The 17156-nt window shown below is 38.9% G+C and overlaps 1 protein-coding gene across 1 annotated transcript in view; it reads right to left on the bottom strand.

The window, feature by feature from the left end:
- LOC140279301 (uncharacterized) overlaps nt 1-10799 on the bottom strand; it is a 33087-nt gene extending 22288 nt beyond the window's left edge. The window contains exon 1 of the mRNA XM_072374420.1: nt 10536-10799. The gene's annotated coding sequence lies outside the window, so the exon portion shown is untranslated. The remainder of the gene's footprint in view (nt 1-10535) is intronic.
- Nucleotides 10800-17156: the final 6357 nt, after the last annotated feature.

Genomic DNA, 17156 nt, shown 5'->3' with positions numbered 1-17156 from the left:
ATGAAGACTTTGACGCTTGCCATCTGACTACATCACAATATAGACATTTGACGTCTTGCTACATGACAATGTCCACATTCCAAACTGTTGATTTTGGCTGCAAGTGCTTATCAGGAGTTATGACGGAGCAGATGGAGGCATCCAACGACTCTGGAAGAAACCACAGCGCGACAACAAGCCCACTCAACATTTTTCACTTTTTTCCTTTTTTTCCTTTCTTTGTCAAAAATAAAGATGCACAGTTACCGTTGGAATTACTATAAGTGCTTAGAGTTGCACACTACAAAATGGTTTGGGGCTTCTGTTATTGACCTGGCGACCTGTCCAAGGTGTAATCCACCCCTTGCCAAATGACAACTGGGATAGGCTCCAGCCCCCCCCGCAAACCTTAATTGGATTATGCGGGTATAGAAAATGGATGGATGAATGGATGGTTAGGTTTAAACATTTCACTATTCATATGTCACAGTTTCTATGATGTCATAAGGACACTGCCCTTTAAAATACAACAGGCTAAGGACACATACCATTTCACAGTTTCTTCCCATTAATTATGATCCAACTATATTTTGGAGATGTGAACAAAGTAGCCGTAACACGTTTCCTACTGAGTCATACTGCCAATGATTAAATACTATATGATTGCTGCAACTACTATTGCACAAAAATAGAATCATCATTTTGACAAAAGTAGTCCTGACTGCGCTGTGTTTATGTGAAATCACTCCTGTTGGTTGGTCCTAAGCAATCTAACACTAAAAATAAACTGATAAAAGTCTTTGAACTAGCTGCCCTGCCACCATGCTGAGTGTTGTTGTGTGTTTACATCCTCCTCAGTCTGCTTCACTTGGGAACTACAGTCAAACAGAGTGTACACACTCTGCCGGCCTGTCTGATGCTTGTCAATTCAGAAAACTGTTACTGGTGTGATCAAAGAACTGACTTGTTTGTGATTTGACACCATTTCATTGTTATCTACTTGTTAAGAGTTTAAGCTGCCAGATACCAGATTGGCTCTGAGGTGGCAGGCAAAAAAAAAAAAAAAAAAAAAAAAAGCTCACTCTCACAGCAGTGAGCAGAAGAAGACAGACCAAACTGAACTGGCTTAGTGCTGACTATGAGATAACTGAAAAAGAAACTCCTACATCATTTTAATGGTCAAAATCAATGTGGTACTGACTCAGGACCATTAGACAATCTTTAATGCTCAGTCTTCTCCTTGTAGTATCTGCCTACAACATGACAGCTCATAACTAATATATCTGCCAGACATATCACATGATAACTCACATGATATGTCACATGATGAACACATATTAGTAGGGGTACACACAACCCTTTTGGTCTGGTTCTCAAGCAAGTACCTGAAAATGTTGATGGTGCTCACCTTCAAGCAGCATGGTTATTTTACAAGCCGCCATTGTCACTGTTCTCCTGACTTCTCTCTTTGCCATCTTCCTTTCTTTGAAACATGGTCAATGATGATGTAGGCTACTCATGTGACTACTTTCTGCAGCTACAAGTCAACAGCTGGCTTTGGGTCAAAAGTCTCTGTTGTCACCTTAAGACAAGTTGATGTGTATCAGGGATGAGAGGCAAGAATCTGACAGTCATAATCTGTACTTGCTTTTTATTATATTGAGATGTGACGAACGTTCAAAAATTCTAAACCTGGAGACAAATGTGACATTAAGCTAACGTTAGTTCAATTCACTGTAGCATTACTAAAGCTAATCTATTTGCTGGTTGGTTTAAACTTGCTAACTTATACAACCACTTAACTAAGACTAAAAGTTAGCATTACATTAGGTGATTAACAACTGACTTTTAACATGAACACATTTGTCATAATGGCTTTCTTACCACTGATGTATGAAGAGCCAAATCTTTCACATAGGAATATTAACTGTGTGAAATGATTGGTATGCAAAAGCATGTCTTTTCATATTAACCTTTGCACATTTTTATTTTGACCATGCATGCACATCAGTTATGTGCACCCCTGCATATATGGCTAACTGTAGCTCATGAAAAAGTTATGAGCTCCTTACAGATCCACTCAGTATCCAACACACCTGAACCTTTTTTGACACAGTGAGCAACTGAATGTGACAGGATGGATCATGGACTGGAAAAGCAAATGCAAATTCATGCCCATGATCAGGTATGAATATTTAAAGTTAAAAAAGAAAAAGCTTAAATAAGCTACGCTCTGAAATCACGTTAGCTGCTTTGGAATTGGAGCACATGAAAGTGTAATGATTTGAAATTCAAACTGACACAGATGAAAAGACATAAAAAAAACGACAAGAAGAGTGGCACTCAGTTCCAGTTAGAGAGAGCTGCATAAGCCTGCAGGGGAGATGATGACGCCCTCCCTTGGCTCACACCCCACCAGCAGGGGAAAGATAACAGCTTTGTAGTCACAGGCAAGAGCCGGGGGGGGGGAAGAGGGTGGTACACCAATGTTTTTCCAGAAGATTTAACTCTTCCAAACACCTGAGCAACACCTGCAATATAATGCATAATTATTTGTGAATTAAATATTTAGGCAGATGTCTGTTTTCATTAAATGAAATTCAGCCAGACAGTAGTGATTAATACATTTTGTTTAGAAAAAATAGAAATAGCACATATTGACATGCATGACATGATGGGGCCTCGTGCACAACTGTGTAATACATAAAGCAGAGGGACCATCATTCGACTGCTACAGTAATCAGTCTCAGTGCTCATTTAGGCTGCATTGTGTGCAGTCCTCCAGAAGCAGAGGCGGTACAGTGAGTGTTTTGGGGTATAATCTGTTGAGGGTTCTGGTGTTTTTGGGAGCAGATGGTTGTTTGGTTGTGCAAGATTGATGGCGATCTCTCTGTTCCCTCTCCGCCCCACTTTTATGCAGCTACTTCATCAACCGCCCACGCAACAGAGTGGACAACAACAACCACAGCAAAACCCCGGCAGTAACGTGGAGATGCTCAACTGCTGCATTGTGAAATTATTGGAGTTAGAGAATCTATTCCTCTGCTGCATGAAAAGAAAACAACTTTCTTTTTTTCCTATCCCAGGAAGTGAAGGGTTCTCAAGTAATGGTAAGAAAATTAGTCATCTGAGTCACTTATTCACACAAGCTGATAAGCAGAGCCCTTCAGTCAGAGGAATATTCCCATCTCTTAATTTTTGTTTGTGCTGAGCTCTGAGTTGGTGCAAAATGACATAAGTTGACCTACTTCTCTCTTTTCTAAGCCCATTCGCAACATAAGCAAAAATCCAGATGCATAGAAAGAGTAACAGACGCTGGACATACATGCAAAAGATGCAGCAAGACACTCACAATCGTGCAAATACCAGCACTGAGCCTGCTAAAGAGCTGATGCTGATATAACTGGAGATAAGTTAACCCATTCCTGTAGAGAACACTGTAGCGTCACTGCATAAGGCATAAGCCAAATCATAACTTTGTACATCTCATAAAACAGACACTGTCCCTGTTTGAAAACTAAGAACTTCCAAAGGAGACTTGAGTTGTTCTCTTTGTGTTTTTTTTCTTTTCATTCAGCTGTAACATTTGCCAGAACGTTCAAAGATGCAAGGCCTATTGGACAGATCAATTAACGTGAACACTGGGAGAAAATGTTGGGCAGATGAATAAAGAATAGAAAGCAAAACCTCTCTAACACCGATGTGCACAAACGTGGATATCAGAGAACAAGCTAATCCACACATCATTAGAGAAACAGAAAATGATCAGGCTCATTAAGATTCAAACTCTTAATTTCAATGATTTGACAAACCAAATGGCAGAAAAATACCTCCTTGTTGTATTGCTTAACACTTATAATAAATATAATACTTTTCTGACCATCAGGGCTTTGTGGTGAGGCAAGCACCACATACACAAATAAGGTTCAGCTCGCCTTGTAAGAAAAACAGATACTCAGCATAGCATCAGAGTGAGGCTTGACACTGATGTCACATCCTTCAGGGTGGAAATGTTAATTGTGACCACAGCAGAGTGGCTCATAGATGGGGGGAGGCAACAAATACTGAAGCTCTTCCTGTCCAATGTAAATATGATATGAATGATAATGACAAGTAAAAACAAGTTAACAACCATTAACTTACCAACACAGTTCAGTTACCAACTAAGAGGATGTTATGTGGGTGTAAAATATTTTATGACCAGCTGTATCTGCTGTACATGAGGAACCAAAATAAAAGGTCAGTTATTTGCACACTGCGGCTCCCAAGTGAATGCTGCCACAAAGCTTTGGAACAATAGCACACATGATGCTGTTATATTAAGATCAATTATTTATGTACAAACAATATTTTTAATTATTAACTGAAGCAGCACCTCAAAGCAGATATGGAATCACTAGAAGATAGTGATGCAAACATATAAAGTGAGTTCACTGTGGTTAAATCAGTGTCCTACATGCAGAATAAGTGGTGGTCTCTATTCTAGGGCAGAGGTTTTTCAGCTTTTTTTCCCTGAAAGTCTCATTGCTGAAAAAAACCGTGCCCCCTCCCTGCCCCCTGGCGCAAGAGGCATATTCACATGTGTATGTGCACAATGAAAAATCTCCAAAAGTCAGATTTTCTTTGACCAAAAATAGGCATATTTCTGCCCAGGGATGAGATATCAGGTGTTTTGTTTGTGGCAGCCTGCAGGCTTTTGTACAATTTTTTTTTTTTGGACAATAACAAGCTTTTTGTGTTAGTTCTCCAGGATATATATCTTTGACACTGAATCAGCTCAAAGCTCTTCTTCACACCTTGTGTTTTCCTCGCCTTAGAAGCTGTATACATAGAGGTTTGCCACTTATGACTACTTTGATAAATCTGCATCATCCTTGGTAAAAAACAACACTTAAAATCAAGACATGATTTTGCCTCTTTCCTCTGCAGTGGGAATTGTTGCGAACCATTGTTACAACCATTTTGTGGGATGAAAAGATTGGAACACCCCCTGAGATCTTTGCCCCCCCACTAGGAGTGTGTGAACACTGGTCTTGAGGATGTAAGTGGTTGCTTTTGATGCCATCTACCACGGGGCACCGCTGTAATACCTCATTTATCTTGATAGGTGTTGAAAATACCTCCAGAGGTAACAGCCCTTTGGACAAATAACCAGACAAAGACCAACAGTTTTTCTCCCTCATATTGTGACATTTCTCACATTTGAACATGTGGACAAAACACATTTTATTGTCATAATGTGCTCATTACATAGTGGTTTTCTCCCTTTTTAACCATGTTTAAGCAAAAGTCGTATTTGAGCTAAATAAGCTGTTAGACTGTTAGCTTACTTGTTGTTTTTTACTTAAGATAATTTGCTTTTAGTTTGAGGAGTGTGTGTAAAGGTTGTGTCGTGTCCATGTTCTATGCAAAATGAATCACAGAAGAAATGATTTTATTTGTATTTGCTTAACAGGCCGTGTTAATACACTTTCGCCACATGAATTTTAATCTATTTATTTGTTCTTTAAATTCTGTTTTTATTAAATTAAAGCAACATTAACCAGTTAATCTCGAATAATTTTTTAACTGCAGTGAAAATCAAATATTTATATGAAAACCAAATATCATTAGGTGCATTTTACAGTTCTTATCATTTTAGATACACTTTCAAAACACAAATTTCTAAAAACTGAAAAAAGGATACAGACTACTTGTTAAGTTCGAACTTAACTATAACTAATATAATGCCCATCAGCCATCAAACTGTGTACTGTAGTTGTAATACTTATTTTTTTAACTTAACTGTTGTTGATACTTGATAATAATAATAATATATATATACATATATATAAACTGTGTTTACCCTGAGCACAAGATGATTTCAAATCATTACAATTTAAACTCTATTCAGGCTAAAGTAGCATCTGTAATGATGCCAGAATAATTTAGATCAAAGGGCATGATTGACAACTTAGTTGAATGTGATGACCCTGATGAAAGGATTTTGTCATAGTGAATGATAAAAGCATGATAAAGACACAAAAGGATAATAATTTTTTTCATGTGTTTTCTATATGTCTAGCACAATGTGCCCTGCTGTTTGATTTGAAAATCAGCTAAAAAGGCAAATAAAAATGTACGTTTACTGCTGGTCTGCCATAGCCTTTTGCTAAATTTGCTTTCCACTGCAATCTGCCTCATCAGAGCTCATACCACGACAGGCTAGTACAGGGAAGTCAAAATAATTACATCACTTAATCTCTGCAGTCAGCGGACAGAAAATGATGGAAGCTACGGCACAAACTGGCCAATCAGTGAGCACCATGATGGCAAAACATTCAGTGATTTCCTCACCCCTCAACTGTTCAGTCAAACTGATTTATCAGACAGACAAGGACCTGACAGGACATGAGGCATCATAATCCGCACTGAACATCCAGAGCTGAACTGTCCTTATCTTTGGTTTAGTTTACATGTGAAGAAACGTAACTACTGGCTCTTTTGCTGCAAAGTTATATTTCTGTGTAGTCTTCTGTTTAAATACATTGAAATTCAAGCTTTTTGATGGAAAAACAAACCCAAGCGAAGCAGGTATAGACAAGACATTTATCATTTGTCAGCCATGCCAAGACAACGTAACAGCTCACAGTAACTATGAAATATTAAATCAGGAGATGGATTTCTATGCAGCTTTATCAAAAAGTTACAAAAAGGGCATCTAAAAATAGAAACAGAACAGAAACTGATAAAAGCAGCCTGGAAAAGGTTTTGTAGTTGATTGAGATTTGAAGTCTCTGTCAAGTAAAGATAAAAAGAACGGTGATCTGCTCAGAAGTGTTGCTTGAATGCACCAAACATCATCTCAAACTAAAACTTTCTGATATGCTGGACACTGTAAAACCAGGACATGGATGAGACAAACGGGGTGTAATATAACAAATGACATCCTATGGGTTTTTAATAGGTCCAATGATTTCAGTTCTCTAAAATATCTAACACTGCTTCACATGTAGCCTTTAAATTGTGCTTGAGATCTCAGATGCACAAAGACCTTCGGAGCAAAGTGAGTCCCCAAAGTGTGTCCTGCAGGCCTTTCTCATCTGAAATATAACACCGAGATATTATCTGACACTCTTCTTTTTGTCAAGAAGTTTTTCAGCTTAAATAACAAAAAAAAAGTCTACACCAACATCTGTTTGTTGTAGTGTGGTAACAACATTTCCCCTCTGGATTTTGTGCCAGACCATCTTTATTCTCGAAAAAAACCTCCAAGAAAGAATGAGTGTGCTTGAAAACAACAACTCTGGACACCCCGTGGCTCTTGCAGAATCTCTCAGAGTCACAGCTAGCCTGAAGCATCAACACTGGAGAGAACTTAATGACTTTATCATCAGTAACGGTGGGAGTGACTCGAAGGATATTTTTGGAGTACTCAGCCTCGTCTGGAGCCACAGAAAAACCTAACCTCACAATCTGAATCATATTGATTCTCCCATAGGCAGTTTTTTTTAATTAGGAGCCTCCTGTGCATTATTAATCAACTAAAAGTGCACTTATATTGCCTTTTTTAACATTTAAGAGCTCTCATGTCACATTCATGAGGTGCATTGAAAGAAATCCATAAATACGACACATTGATCTTTTTAATTTCAGATCCCAGCCGCAAGACATTCACAAGTAATTCAAACAGCAACTGCTGTACCTGCTGGTTCTACTCAGAGGCTGTCTCCAAAGTCATTCACTCCTCTCTACAGCGGAGCTGCAATAACCGTTTACGCCTCAACACCAGCGACAGCCACCGCCAGGCTTTATTTTTTCAGGCTGTCCTACTGTGCTGTGCATCGGCCTGAACACAACATCTCTTGAACACCTCCAGGGAATTTCTTTTTTGGCACAAACTTTAACTTAGACTCCTAGATGAAGTGATTATTTTAGTTGTGAAAGGTCAAAGCTGCTGAGACCTCACAGAGGGGGGTTAAAAGGTCAGTTAAACACTTTTCTGGCCGTCATTTTCTTGTCAGTGATCATACTCTGAATTGGTAACATTACATCTAAGTCACCACATATTAAAATCCTTTATCACATATATGATTCTTACGGACGTGATCATAAACTGCACAAACAATCTATCAGTAACAGTTGGTGTCTAATTTTCAGTTGTAAAATCAATACAGCTTACACTTAAGTTAGATTTTATATCTACAACAAGGTAAGATATTAGGGTTGTAAATATAAAGTGCAGAACAAATTAGAGTTTGCACATGTGGAACATTAGACTATCCCTGCATCCAACAAGCAACAAGCAGGACAAAAAACATGTGTAAGAAGGGAATGTGAGACTGAATAGAAATCCTCCATGATAATATAGGCTATATAAGTCCTTGTAGAGAAGGTTTCAACCATCTTTATGTGATAATACTTGTCTTTTACCCACAAATACTCAAATGTTGAGTACCTTGACTGTCATATCAACGTCTCTTTATTATCATACCAATTAATATGTTGTGTAAGTTTATACTTCATGACAGCAGTATATTCACAACACAGTCTCATACCACAATGTTAGATCGCTATGTTGGTGTGCAGCGCAAAACAACAGCATTTTACACGAAAGGCTCAAATGAATAATGCGCTTTCTGAGCTCCAAAAGTGTTTCACGCCTACATCTGCCTTTAAAAATCGTAGCATGCCAGTGTTTTGCATTGTGTGACAGGTCTGTCACATATCGGATTTTCACTATATGATTGTCACCAAATACGTCACAATAACCATATTATTGCAATATCAAAAGAGGACTTTGAAACATTATATTGGTATCAACTAACTCAGCTTTGATTTTTGATTTGTCTCATTTATTTTATTTTGGTAATCAAATTAAGCATAAGGAACTGGAATAGATTAATATCATTGATATTTAATTTTTTTTAAATCACAGTTATCCTCATATCAGTATACTGCAAAACACTTCACGCAAAATTATTACACATGATCAAAACATTTTTGAATGACCAAATTTCAAGGCTTCAAAAATGTTAGATGCCTATGATGCCTACGGAGTGCCTTTTGCTAACTGTTACATGCGTATGTTGAACAGTTATATTAAACTGTCAGAGTGATATTGCACAAGTGTAACTGTCAGTTTCTGTTGGGGTTAGGGATAAATTAACATCACAGTAGTTAGGTTCAAATATGAATAAATACATAGCTACAGGTTGGCAATGCGTCACCTGGACTCTACGTGGCACAAAAAAAACAAGCAACAGAGAACGTCAGCATCTCATAAGCTTTTGTGCCTTCTTTGTGGCACTATTATGTTTTGAACATGTGGATATCTTGTAAACATATCTTGTAAATATTTCCAGGCTTTAATCAGCTGCTGAGTTCATCAGTTTTAATGCCTTTTTAAATTTTTAACCACAGTTTTTCTCTTAGATGACGTAAAACGCTCAACATTTGCTGAGAGCATCAGTCATTTTCAGCTTTGTCAGAGTGAAACGCTGCACTGTCACGTCACCGGAAATGGCTGCCCGTGGTTTTATATAAGCACTCAGTCAACCCTAATGAGTGTGTGTAAGCAGCTTCAAACCGTGAGCAGCCCGGCTGAATGATGCTTCTCAGTGGGATGATAAAAACAAACTACCCACTCACATTAAAGACTCGTACTGACATCTAAAACACTGCTGGTTTGTCCCTACATCACCTGGACTTGGCACTGGAGTCATTTTTATTCTTTTGCAAATGCTGCATGCTTGACCACAGCCCAAGAGCTTTTATCTGGGCACTTCTGAAACAACTAATTAGCTTCAGCCAAACACTATGTGTGATTTCCCAATAGTTCCAGTCAGTTAAATACATATTCTTTCATCTCTGTTGCTGATTCAAACATGTAGGCTCACATGCTGCACTCCTCTCTTGTTCTGTCTCTCATCAGCACCACCACAAGGGGAATAAATCAGCCACATTCCTCCTCTACATTGCTGCTTATAGGGCTGTTCTGCAGGTCAGTAACGAAAATCCATTCACTCTTGTTTCTTGAATCACTAGATGGCGCGCTCCCTAATTTTCCTGTGCGTCTAAACGCATCTTGGTAGTCTTTGAACCTTTACTGTGGTGAGAAATAAAGCTGAGGTTGGCCCTGAGCCAGCAGGCCTGTCCCTTTGCTTTCTCACTCTGATCAAACGGGAATTTGTATAAATAGACTTCAAGAGTTATTTTTACACATGCCACCTTCACGTGGCTGCAATTATTGGCTTCAGTAAAACGATGCACGCTGCTTCTTATGGCAAACAGTGCAAATAGCTGACATCCTTCAGGCAGCAGTGAACAACACGAGTACGCGTTGCTTTGTTTCTTTCCATGTTTCATCAGTTTGACTGCAAATTAAAATGCAAAGCGTAGCGTCAAGACATGCAGGAGTTTTTATTATTATTATTATTATTATTATTATTATTATTATTCCTGTGCGTACAGCTGAACCTGACCAACACGTAGTGCTGAGAGCTGCTGCACTACAGTCATCCCTCTGACAGGCTGCAGGCCGACCGGACCGAGCGTTGAAAAGAAACGTCACTTACATTAAGAGTGGCAGTCCCGTGGTGAATTCATCATTTATGAGCAGCGGGATGACCAATCCTCATGTCTGTAGTGGCCCGAGACGCGCGAGGCGATGGGTTGGTATGATCCAGATGTGGAACACCTTCCCTGCCTGCTCGACTCCTACATGTAGCCTTTCACCAAACCACTGGAAAATAGTAGTTTAATTGGTGGACTCGGAGAGAACAGACTGAGAGGTGAATATCATCAGAAGTGCTTGGCTTACTCAGCTGGCGCCACGTCGGAGCGTGTGTCACTCTGAGTGCCGCGATGAGTGTGTGAGGAGACACTGACGGGGGAGGTGGGCTCTATTGTCTTTACTGTGGATGACATCATCCTGGACCAATGGCGAAACGCACGGGACGAGAGGATCAGGGGGCGAGCACGCAGCACGTGCGGACTGGTAAGGGAGGAAGAGGAAGAGGAGGGGGGGTGTAAGCAAAATAAACAACTGAATCAACAAAGCAAATTAAAAAACAGATTTTCTGATTTTGAACGTTACATCCTATCATATTAGAGATCACTGACATGCTAACAGGGGTAGTTCTTTTCTTTTATCGTGAGCTCTTTCACATGTAAGACTTGATGTGTCTTTTGATTATTACTCAGCAAATAAACAGTGCTGGACCTGAGAACTTGTTTTGGAATACTCATACATTTCGATATTTCTGCTTTAATACACACGTGGACAAAATTGTTGGTACCCCTCAGTTAAAGAAGGAAAAACCCACAATTCTCACTGAAATCACTTGAAACTTACAGTAACAATAAATGAAAATTTAATAATCAAAATCAGCCATTACTTTTGAATTGTTGATTAACATAATTATTAAAAAACAAACTAATGAAATAGGGCTGGACAAAAATGATGGTACCCATAACTTAATATTTTGTTGCACAACCTTTTGAGGCAATCACTGCAATTAAATGGTTTCTGCATTTGTCAATGAGCGTTCTGCAGCTGTCAGGTATTTTGGCCCACTCCTCATGAGCAAACTGCTCCAGTTGTCTCAGGTTTGATGGGTTTCTTCTCCAAATGGCATGTTTCAGCTCATTCCACAGATGTTCAATGGGATTCAGATCTGGGCTCATGGAAGGCCACTTTAGAATAGTCCAACGCTTTTCTCTCAGCCATTCTTGGGTGATTTTGGCTGTGTGTTTTGGATCGTTGTCCTGTTGGAAGACCCATGACCTGCGGCTGAGACCAAGCTTTCTGACACTAGGCAGCACATTTCTCTCCAGAATGCCTTGATAGTCGTCAGATTTCATTTTACCTTGCACACATTCAAGACACCCTGTGCCAGATGCAGCAAAGCAGCCCCAAAACATTGCTAAGCCTCCTCCATGTTTCACCGTAGGGACAGTGTTCTTTTCTTCGTATGCTTGGTTTTTGAGTCTATGAACATAGAGTTGATGTGCCTTACCATAAAGCTCCAGTTTGGTCTCATCTGTCCAAAGGACATTCTCCCAGAAGCTTTGTGGCTTGTCAACATGCATTTTTGCAAATTCCAGTCTCGCTTTTATATGATTTTTTTTCAGCAGTGGTGTCCTCCTTGGTCGTCTCCCATGAAGTCCACTTTGGCTCAAACAATGACGAATGGTGCGATCTGACACTGATGTACCTTGGCCTTGGAGTTCACCTTTAAATTCTTTGGAGGTTGTCCTGGGCTCTTTGGATACAATTCGAACGATCTGTCTCTTCAATCTGTCATCAATTTTCCTCTTGCGGCCACGTCCAGGGAGGTTGGCTACTGTCCCGTGGGTCTTGAACTTCTGAATAATATGAGCCACTGTTGTCACAGGAACTTCAAGCTGTTTAGAGATGGTCTTATAACCTGCACCTTTAAGATGTTTGTCTATAATTTTTTTTCGGATGTCCTGGGACAATTCTCTCCTCCGCTTTCTGTTGTCCATGTTCAGTGTGGTACACACCTTTTCACCAAACAGCAGAGTGACTACTTGTCTCCCTTTAAATAGGCAGACTGACTGATTATGAGTTTGGAAACACCTGTGATGTCAATTAAAGGACACACCTGAGTTAATCATGTCACTCTGGTCAAATAGTTTTCAATCTTTTATAGAGGTACCATCATTTTTGTCCAGCCCTATTTCATTAGTATTTTTTTAAAATAATTATGCTAATCAACATTTCAAAAGTAATGGCTGATTTTGATTATTTAATTTTCAATTAATTTTTATTTATTGTTACTTTTGTAGGTTTCAAGTGCTTTCAGTGAGAATTGTGGGTTTTTCCTTCTTTAACTGAGGGGTACCAACAATTTTGTCCACGTGTGTATGTCTTCATCACACTCCGACCCTTTGATGAATTAGCACACACTGAAGAGACATTCAAGGAATATGTAGGACTATTTCTCTGTGAGATCTTTCTGCCCTGAGGAACAGAAATAATTAATTCCTGATTTCATGCAGAGAAACTAAATGCTTGTATATACACAAACCTTGTTTCCTGAAATTTTCAAAACTGCAATAAAAACCTGAATCTGGGATTTGCTCATTTGTTTGAACCTTTATTTAAGAAACACGTGTCCAAAGAAGGGATTTGCAGTGTCTTTATTGACCAACTTAATTGTATTTGGAAAATAAAAATAGATTTGAAATTTCATGCAGCAACACACTCAAAACATTGTGGAAGAGGCAAAAGAAAGAAAGAAAAGTTGATCAACAGATCAAATGTAGACGTGTGTATTTGACTGGTTTCCCTGCAATCTGTTTCCTATTGAAAATGTATGCAGCATCACTGGGAGGACAATTAGACAACAACTGGGACTGTTCAATAGATGAAATCTTATATTTACTAAGGGTGGACACAATCTTTTGCAAAAGTCCAATGCTCCAATCCAAACTAATGCCCACACTCCAGTGTAGAGGTCACTGTAACTGTCTGGAATTTAGTCATTGACCCCGAACTCACTGGACAGGGGCTCACCCTCTTCCCAATTCTCACCAATTAACCCCCGTGTGAGTGCAGAATATATCAAAGTCTGGATGGTTCTGTGGCAGTGGATTCGGAAATGTTGCGAGTGATTCTGTGTCTCTACAGGGTCAATATCTGCAAGCTTAGTTTAAACTGACAGTTGGTGTGAGAGCTAAATGCGAGTGAGGGACCCAGTTTGGAAAAGTGTGTCTTAATGTGCATCATCCCTAATCACTGTCTTGCATGAAATCATTTGTTCAGGCCATTTCATAAACGGTCAGCTTTCATTATGTAGGGGTATAGGTGTAATTTATACTGAAGGAGGCTGGGAACACTTCTCCATCACATTTTGAAATCACAGATTTTTCCTCACCACTGTTTTGATGCATAAAAACAGCATCAAATGCACCTTATTTGCACAATAAGCATACATACGCTACATTGTAAACATACGCATAAGAAACATTTGGACTTTCTAAAAGAAGTGAGTCATGATTGGTCAGCATTGGCTGGGCTTTAATCACGAGTCCTTGTGAACTCTGTTTCTCTGATGATTAAAACAATAAAGTTAGCAGCACTGAAACAGGCAGAATTGTCAGGGAAACTGATCCTCAGAGTTAATTTTATTCCTAAACAATAAAGATTAGTCACTCAATCCAAAATAATATGACCCTCAAACCTGAATGTTAAACAAAGGTGAAGAAGGGAAACGTAAGTCTTTCTCAGGAGCATAAATAGAAGTACAGAGTAATCCATTAACTAAATAAAGCTCTTTTTTCCATTTTAGAAAATAAAGGTAGTGGTTTTTTTTCATTTTAACCATTGACTAAAAAAACAAAACAAAACATAAAACTACAGGAGCAGAAATATGTAGAATACAGTTTCCAACAAGGACACAACTATTCAAATACTGGTATCATATAGTACTAAACTGTAGATTATATAGTCCTAAAATTACATTATTCACAATTGAACAATGCATACATGTCTACATTAAATATCTTTAACAATCTGAAAGTGCTGACTCCTGCAGCCACAAACATTTGACCTGTACTTAATCATCTCTGCCTCATCAGTCGTGTTATCATGACATCATTATAAGCAACCTGCAGTTTCTGTAGGCAAGATATGTTGTTGTTTGGTCACAAGTCTGCAGCATAGAGTGGTATAGTATGTCCCAAACAAATACATCTTCACTCCATTTAACATGCACTAACCTTAAACAGGTGAGTTGCTTATGTGTTAATTATGCAGATTTGTTCGTAAATATCTTCACCGTCTATTATTTCTTTTGTGATAAAACATCCAAAATATGTAGCCTTATTACAAACTCTTAAATCACTACCAGCCTGTTTTTAGTCAGGGACATTTATCCACTTTATTTCTACAGTTTATGACAACACTCTTCCTAATATCATGTTTGAAATCACGTTCCATTGCAGATACAGAGCAAATATTAAGTGGCTGCAGGAAGTCAGCACGGATAGGAGCAGCTTATCTGCATACATGATATGGTTCAGCAGTAAATTACCAACCCCACACTCAGTCTGAACAAATTATCCACAAGACAAAAAATAAAATAAAAAATCTCAGCTTGTTTAACACCACTGCTGATCTCAAATGGGGCTAAAACACTACCATCCAATTTAATTGTCACGGTCCGGTGGGCATACCATTAAGCCAGAATTCTTGGAATATAATTGGGCCCTTTCCTATGACTTCCATGATCAAAGTTTTTAGATGAATCAATAAAGCCGGCTTTGTCCTCAATAACTGGCACCAACAGAACAGACAGCATTGAGTCTAGTTGCAAGCCATGAAACAGAAAGTCAGGGGGCAGTTTGGGGTGCAGGGAGGCATTTATGAAGACAGCCTTCAGTGCTGTTGTGGCATCAGCAGATTTTCTATGGTGTTGTCTGCCGTGGGGGGGGGGCGGCAGCTCACAGGAAGAGTCTGAACAATCTGATCGGAGAAGCCAGCTATGCCCTGGGATGCCCCCTTTACCCTGTGGTGCGGGACAGGAGGATGAAAACTGTTATCAATGATGGACAAAACCTCCCAGCTCCTCCAAGATAAACTCACTGCAGAGCTCTTTCAGTGGCTGGTTTCTACAAGAAGAAATATAGATATAACATCATAAGTGATGCATATGGATATTTGTGTTGGTACATTGTCAAACTTTTTTTGGTCCAGTTTTAATAATCTTATCTGACCTCACACTTTTTCCCTTTTACATGTATGAAAGCACAGACATGTTGAAGACCTTTTATGCTTGAGCCTTTGTGTTGCCACCACTTTTAAACACAAAGTGATGCTCTTGTGTAGGGTTGCAGCGGTTTTCTTTTTTTGTTTTATTCAATTATCTGTGTGGTTTTGCATTTACTGACTTCGCTGAGCCATCTGTAGAGGAAAAACTGTTTAGATAAGGTGCTACTATAGTTAATGTAGTGATATTTGATTCCCGGAAGAAATGCATGCTTTGTTGTTTGCAGTTTTTTGTAGTTAAAGCTCCAAAACCATTAATTAAATTGTCATATTTGGTGAGATCAGCAACACATATATATGTATATTTATATATATATATATATGAATTTTATGAGTTGAGACAATGAGTACTATTTTGACTCTATTTGGAGTTAAAAGTGTATTTGAATACTTTTTAACTTAAATGATGAATTTCAAAGGACTTCCAAACACTTTCAAAACAACTTTGGTCGTTTTTGTCACATCCACTGTCTCTGTAAGTTTGATTTCACATTACAGTATTCTAAAACGTGTATGCGTCACAGCATTATCTTGGTAATAGTTCTGCTCTCAGTTAGCCTGAACACAAAAATGTGACATTTCTCTCCTCACGAGGTGACATGGATAACCAGGAAATTGTCCTCTCATTGTGCGAAATCATGAAGTAGAACGGAGCCACCGGTTTTGGACTAATTTTAGCAGTTATGAGCAGTTTTGACTGTCACGGCTGCTGAGAAAGGCTGAGAGCAGAGACACTAAGCTGCTTCAGGGGTTATACTGTCTTTTCATAATGGAGGCTCTCTGCTGCTTTATAAGTGTTCTTCACTCTGAACTGACCACAATTCTCATGCCTTCTTTTATTTTGTGTACTTGCTATCACATTTTACATGATTTTTGTATTTTTTTTATATACAAAATCACTTTAAACCATTTCCTAACCAGCTGGCACTTCAACATCCTATCCCCATTTGGAGCCTTGGAAAAACCCATGGCTAATTCAATTTCTACTGTATCTACTAAAACACTTCCCAATAGAGAACAATCACAATCCAGCCTCCTCTTAATGCTGCAACTTTATGACGCTTCCCCTGCCAGCACTGGAATCACTTCATCCCACAGCCTCTGTTTAGGCTTAGTCACAGCTGTGACTGTAATGAGTTAAGTCTTTCAGATTCTCGAATTAACAGCATGGACCGGACAATAATTCACATCCCAGTTTTTGTGGATTATGCACCTGCTGCTCGAGATACAATAACAAAATATAAATCTGATAACTAAGTAGGTTATTGCATCTGACACCTGCAATCTAAACTAAATAATGTGACTTGATATTTTAAATGTGTCTAAGAAGAGCTCCTGAACAATGTGTGACATTTAAACACCACAGGAGGTTTCAGTTTCCATCCTGCAAGCCTGTTGGAGT

This window comes from Leuresthes tenuis, unplaced genomic scaffold, assembly GCF_036924035.1.
Source record: "Leuresthes tenuis unplaced genomic scaffold, fLeuTen1.0.hap1 SCAF_21, whole genome shotgun sequence".
In the NCBI taxonomy this organism is placed as follows: domain Eukaryota; kingdom Metazoa; phylum Chordata; class Actinopteri; order Atheriniformes; family Atherinopsidae; genus Leuresthes; species Leuresthes tenuis.
Note: the sequence above shows the minus strand (reverse complement) of the source record. Positions and strands in the feature narration are given on the sequence as shown.